We start from the raw sequence: 6,611 nt of genomic DNA on the forward strand, positions 1-6,611 counted from the left end.
ATTCTAATCACATGATTAAAGATAAGCATACATCCATGTTAGAACCGATCAAACATTTAATCCAAAATATTTCTTTATATGTTCCAATCAAGGGTTATTTTAGATGGCCCAAAATAATTCAGAATGTCAAAGCATATTAAATTGAGGATAAATGGATAGTCGTTAAGATGGAAATTTTAAAATCAAATGACCCCCCCACCCTTTTTTTTTTTAATTATTTAGAAAAGCAAACTAATTTTTATTTTGCAAAGCAAAAAAAAAAATCTCTCTTATTTAAATAAATTGATTTTAAAACAAAAGAAAATTCCTTTTTTTTTAATAAAATAACACAAAATCCTAACAAAAATTTAGCAGACACGTGGATCGTTATTAATATACCATCTTTTACTAGTATCACCCCAATTTCTATGTAAATCATTAAATGATCATTATAATTGAGACATTAGAATCATTGGTGTGTCAATAACGACTCCAAAGAATTCAAAATTGCTCTCCATCTAGTCATAGAAAGGGCGGTGCTCGCCAAACATCCATGTTTTCAATTTATAGAAAAACAAACGGATGCCCCATATAATTATCAATCTCATCGAGATGGATTAACATCAATTGGATCAAAACTCAACTCCGAACAAGTTCCCCTTGGGAGCGTGGACCGTACCACCACCATTAAACAAAGATCCAAAGAATTGATTTAAGAAATTCAATTCTACTATGATTCCTAATTTTCTCCCAATCTTTCATATCGAAGCATCTGAAATCTCACAAGATTGCTCAGATAAACAGATTAACATTCAAGCTCGTGTTTCCCCGAATTAAACGGTCTTTAAAACTGAAGAACTACAATCGAACCTCGCCAAAACCCAAAGTGCAGCGGTGAATTTCGGCTGCAACTTGGGATTTCAAGAAAAAAAATTTACTAGAAGAGGGAAAAGGAGAGAAAATTCAATTGCATCTACTGGGTATCCCTCTCTTGTGATTTCAATCCTGGATTAAAGAAAAAAACAATAAACCGCTGCCATTAACGATTTGTTAAAACTCAAGATTGAAGTGGAAACTGTCTCCACAAATTCTATGAGCCATGACTTCATTCATAATTGATTTAATGATTACGAGGTCTTCCAAGTTAAAAGTTTGATTGAAAAATGAAATACCGAAGAACTCTTGATTCAAGTTCGAAACCCAAAACAGATTTTCAAGAGAAAATCGACACAAAAAAAACAAACCCTTTATTGGTTGAGATCCTACTCTTTCGTTCCAAATCAAAATTTCTCTATCAATCGGAAACTCCAGAAGTTCTTTGACAACCGAAGAGAGAGAAAAGTCTGACGAAATCATCAACTTTGAGCTGGTTAACGATTCCAAGAGTCCAAAGGAAAAAAAAAACACGCGTTCTCTGTGAGGGGGTACGGTCGTAAATCGATTAGGATGACGGATTCAAAACGATCGGCTTTGAGAGACCAAACCGATCAGTTTTTATTTATTTAGATCAGTTGGTCTCTGTTGGAGACGATAGAACATTGGCAGAGAAGAAGTAAATAAAGAAAACCTTATTTAAAAACAAAAGGATCTAATAATTAAAAATTGGTTTTCACTTGGGACACACCACTCATTAATTAAAGACGAGGAGTGGTTCCTAAGTCCTGACAGAACCTTTAAGAACACCATTTTTCATTATTTTATTTTTCTTTCTTTTCTTCTTACTGTCAATGGACAGCACGGCTTGCCAAAAAAAAAAAAATCAAACAACAGATCAAACGCACAAAAAAAAATATAAATCTACCCATGCATCTGAAAAAATTTATTGTCCAACTATCACCTCAATAAAATCATCCATATTGAAATATCGCATTATTTAGGGTCATTCCGAATGGTCCTTGATTAAACCATAAAGACTAATATGTTAGATCAAAGTACTCCAAGTAGAATCAAATAATTAAGGATGTACCAACATGAATAAAAACGATAAACAGACAATAAAAGGAAACTAACTAAAAATTAAATAAAATAAACTAAAACAAAGAACTAGGTCATTGGCAATGTTCCCATACTTCGGATTTTTCAAGTCTGATCCTCAAAGGTCCCCAGTGGAATCGCCACTGAAAGCGCCCTCGATCCGTGGAGTACGCGGATCCGCTTTTGACCTTTGAGGTTTGGGAGTCATCACCTAGTTATTACGGTCTAGGAACCAAACTTAGACTCTAAACGGATAAAAACAACTAATCTACTTTGAAAAAAAAATAACTGAGTTTGGGAATCAAGTTACAGGGTTGGAAGGTGTTAGGCACCAATCCCGCCCGACAAACGCCGGTTTCTACTAATTCACAAATAAACTACATTGCTAAAAGACCTAAGTAATTAAAAAAATTAAGAAATTTATACCTTTCCGAAGACAACATTCTCGTTCCCTCAGATCTGACAGAGTAACTCCTTGTACAGTAATCCTCGCTTCGTTTTATCTCCGGATCTGATTCTGATCTCCGAGACGAGGTATCTCTTTCTTAGATCTAGATTCTCTGAATTTATTTATGGATTTATGGGTGTATTTGAAGGGTTTCTAGGTGTTTTTCGGGCTAAAATCGAAGTATGGGTGTTAGGTAAGGAGTTGGGGCTTCAAAATTAGGGTTTATGAGAGGCTAGGGAATCTTTTTGACCTACTTCTCTTAGGATTTATTATTTGATACGAAAATAGGGTGTGGAGGCTCCTATTTATAAATTTTTTTAAGTGCCTTTTAGATAGAGTTAAGGTTTAATTATAATTCTTTTAGAGAGAATTATTGTTTAATTATAATTCTTTTAGAAAGAGTTATTATTTAGTTAGAATTCTATTAAATATAGTTGTTATTTAATTAGAATTCTATTAAATAGAGTTATTATTTAATTAGGATTGCTTTAAATGAAATTATTATTTAATTAGAACTCTATTAGGATTTTGACTTTTAGTCTCATTTGATTGACTTTAAGATTTTCACTTTAGTCTTACTTGGTTGACTTTTAATATTTTGACTTTAGTCTTACTTGATTAACTTTAAGATCCTAACTTTAATCTTACTTGATTGACTTTAAAATTGACTTTAGTCTTACTTGATTGACTTTTATTTTTTGGAGAACCCCCTTTATGATATCTTTAACTCTTTGGGCCCCCAGATGAAGGGGTCCTTGAATAAATATCTTGGCAACCATCAACAATTTTGCCTGAGAGCCTGATTAATCGATTTTTTGATTCAAAAATTTTAAATTAATTTTATTAATGTTTCACTTTATATTATTTAATATTTTATTTATTAATTTTATAATTTTTAATTATTAAAATTATAAAATTATCGTTTTATCCTCGGAGAGGACTTTTTACGTTTTAAGTCATTTTTCAATGTTCCATGAAGTTTTGGAATCGATTTTTCGTAAGGAATTAAATGGGAATGTTGGTTTTATCATTTATGAAGTTTTTTGACTTTTGCTGGGATGAAACGTTGGCTTAGGCTAATGGTAGTGGAAGGTTACAAAAAGATTAAGGTCTGGATGTATTTAGAGTGGTTTAGATATGGGGTTTGTCTATTTTTGTTTCGAAAAGATGATCTGCGTCTCTTCCCAGTGTTTTTCGAACTTGTTTAGGCTGGAGATTTGGGTCGAGCTCAGATCAAATGTCTGAGTTTTTTTGATCTTTTTTTATTTTTTTTTGTATTTTTAGCCATTCACAGTTTATCCTCATGCGAGCCAGGAGTATTTTAACGCTTTTGCTTTGATTTTCTTTTCTTTTGTCACCTCGTTTTTTTTGTATCGTTTTGTAGTTGTTGACTTGCCCCAGTCTTAGGTTAAGAAATGAATGTGATGGCTCAAAGGGGCTGACTAGGGTTAGATAGTTTGTTTGGGATAGCAAAGATGGCATTTCTTCATCTCAGGGTCAGATCTCAGGTGTAATATTTCTTGACAGTGTCAGCATTGATCGGTTGCGGGAAGACTTGTTTATCCATCTTCGTAAGGATCAGAGCTCCTCCTGTCATCACCTTTTTCACGATAAATGGTCCCTCATAGTTTGGTCTGAACTTTCCTCTGGCGTCCTCTTGTATTGGCAGAATCTTCTTTAGTACAAGGTCTCCTGGTGAGAAGTCTCTGGGCTTGACTTTCTTGTTGTAAGCACGACCTATTCGTCACTGATAGATTTGTCCATGACAAATGGCTACGAGGCGCTTTTCTTCAATCAAGTTCAGTTGATCAAATCGAGCTTGAATCTATTCTGTTTCATCTAATTCTGCTTATTTTAAGATCCGGAAGGAGGGAATCTCAACCTCGACAAGTAGGATTGCTTCCACTCCGTAGACCAATGAATATGGAGTTGCCCCAATCGAAGTTCTGAACGATGTTCGATAAGCGTGAAGTGCAAAGGCAACATGTCGTGCCAATCTCTATACGTAACTGCCATCTTCTCGATAATTTTCTTGATATTCTTGTTGGCTGCCTCGACTGCTCCATTCATCTTAGGTCTGTAAGGCACAGAATTGTGATGAGTAATCTGGAAATCTTCGCACATCTTGATCATATCTCTGTTCTTGAAGTTCTTGGCATTATCCGTTACTAGCCCGCTAGAAAGCCCATATCTACAGACAATGTTGTTTTTGACAAACTTCAGGACATTACTTTTAGTGACGTTGGCGTATGAAGCAACTTTTACCCACTTGGTGAAGTAATCGATAGCTACTAGAATGAAGCGATGCCCATTTGCAGCTTTTGGTGAGATTGGCCCGATGACGTCAATTCCCTAGAGTAAGAAATGCCAAGGAGTGGTCATATTATGTAGCTCTGAAGGCGGAGCATTGATATTGTTGGCGTAGATTTGGCATAGATGGCATTTGCGAACATGCTGATAGCAGTCACTTTCCATTGTCGACCAATAGTACCCCATCCGCATGATCTTCTTTGCTAGCATGTGGCCATTCATGTGAGGTCCACAGACTACCCCATGTACAGTCTCGATTAACCATTTTGCTTCTGTTTCTGCCACACATCGAAGTAAAACCTCGTGGTGTGACTTCTTGTATAGAATGCCATTGTTGATGAAGAATTGCCCTGCTAGTTTCTGAATGGTTCTGCGATCATTTGATGTTGCATCTGAGGGAAGGGTTTGATCTTTGAGATATGCCCTGATGTCTGAGTACCAAGGCTTCTCTTCAAATTCCTCGACTTCGACAGGTAGACAATAAGTCAGTTCATCTTGAATTCCAATTTCAATTTGCTCGATGACTAGGTCTTCCGAGATACTGATCATGGAAGCAAGCGTAGCTAGTGCGTCTGCGAACTGATTCTTAGCTCTTGGCATGTATGTGAATGAAATTCTATCAAAATGTGAGCTCAGGTCCTCTAGATACTCGTGGTAAGGGACCAATCTCTGCTCTCAAGTCTTCCATTATCCCGTCGTCTGATAGACTACTAGGCTTGAATCTCCGAAAACATCGATCTCATCTACCTCGAGATCCAGTGCTGCTTTCAACCCTACTATGCATGCTTCATATTCAGCTTCATTGTTAGAGCATTGTAATTTTAGTCTGATTGCAATCGGTACATGGGACCCGTCTGGTTTGATCAGGACTGCCCCTATTCCATTTCCTTTCTGATTGACTGCTTCGTCGAAGTACATTTTCTAGCCCGGTTCTTCATCATCCTCATCGTTTTCAATCTCGACAAATAGTATGGCTTCATCTGGGAAGTTCGTCTTCAATGGCTCATAATCAGGCAACGGGTGTTCGACGAGGTGGTCGGCAATAGCTTGTCCTTTGATGGCCTTTTGAGTGACATAAGTGATGTCAAACTCAGATAACAGTAGTTGCCATTTTGATGTGCGGCCTGTTAGTGTTGGTTTTTCGAATAGGTACTTCAGGGGGTCCATCCTGACGATAAGCATAGTCGAGTAGCTGAGGAAATAATGACGCAGTTGTTGAGATGCCCAGACTAATGCACAGCAAGTCTTCTCAAGTGTTGAATATTTTATTTCGTAATCGGTGAACTTCTTGCTGAGATAGTAGATGGCCTGTTCCTTTCGCCCTGATGCATCGTGTTGCCCTAGCACACACCCCATGGATGTTTCTTGCACTGAGATGTACATCAGCAGAAGTCGCCCTGGAGTAGGAGGGACTAGGAGTGGTGGATTGAGCAAGTATCGCTTGATTTTGTCGAAAGTTTCTTGACAGTCTTTGTTCCATTTCTTCGGCGTATCTTTCCTCAGTAGTTTAAATACCGGTTCACAGATAGCGTCAACTGTGCTATAAACTGACTGATATACTGTATTCTCCCCAGAAAGTCCCGAACATCTTTTTCTGTAACGGGTGCCTTCATTTCTAGGATATATTTAGTCTTTGCCGGATCTATTTCAATGCCCCTTCTGTTGACGATGAATCCAAATAGCTTACCCGATGTTGTCCCGAACACGCATTTGGCCGGATTGAGCCTTAAACTGTACTTTCTGAGCCTGTCAAACAGCTTCTTCAAATTCACCAGATGGTCTTCTTCTGTGCCGGATTTAGCAATCATGTCATCTACGTAGACCTCCATTTCCTTATGGATCATATCATGGAATAAGAAGGTCATTGCCCGTTGGTAAGTCGCCCCTGCGTTCTTTAACC

At 37.2% G+C, this 6,611-nt stretch overlaps 1 pseudogene; it reads right to left on the reverse strand.

Moving 5' to 3' along the window:
* LOC147394377 (PR5-like receptor kinase pseudogene) overlaps positions 1 to 5,311 on the reverse strand; it is a 28,107-nt pseudogene extending 22,796 nt beyond the window's left edge.
* Positions 5,312 to 6,611: the final 1,300 nt, after the last annotated feature.

Source organism: Akebia trifoliata, chromosome 9, assembly GCF_017979445.1.
Source record: "Akebia trifoliata isolate Shusen 1 chromosome 9, ASM1797944v1, whole genome shotgun sequence".
In the NCBI taxonomy this organism is placed as follows: domain Eukaryota; kingdom Viridiplantae; phylum Streptophyta; class Magnoliopsida; order Ranunculales; family Lardizabalaceae; genus Akebia; species Akebia trifoliata.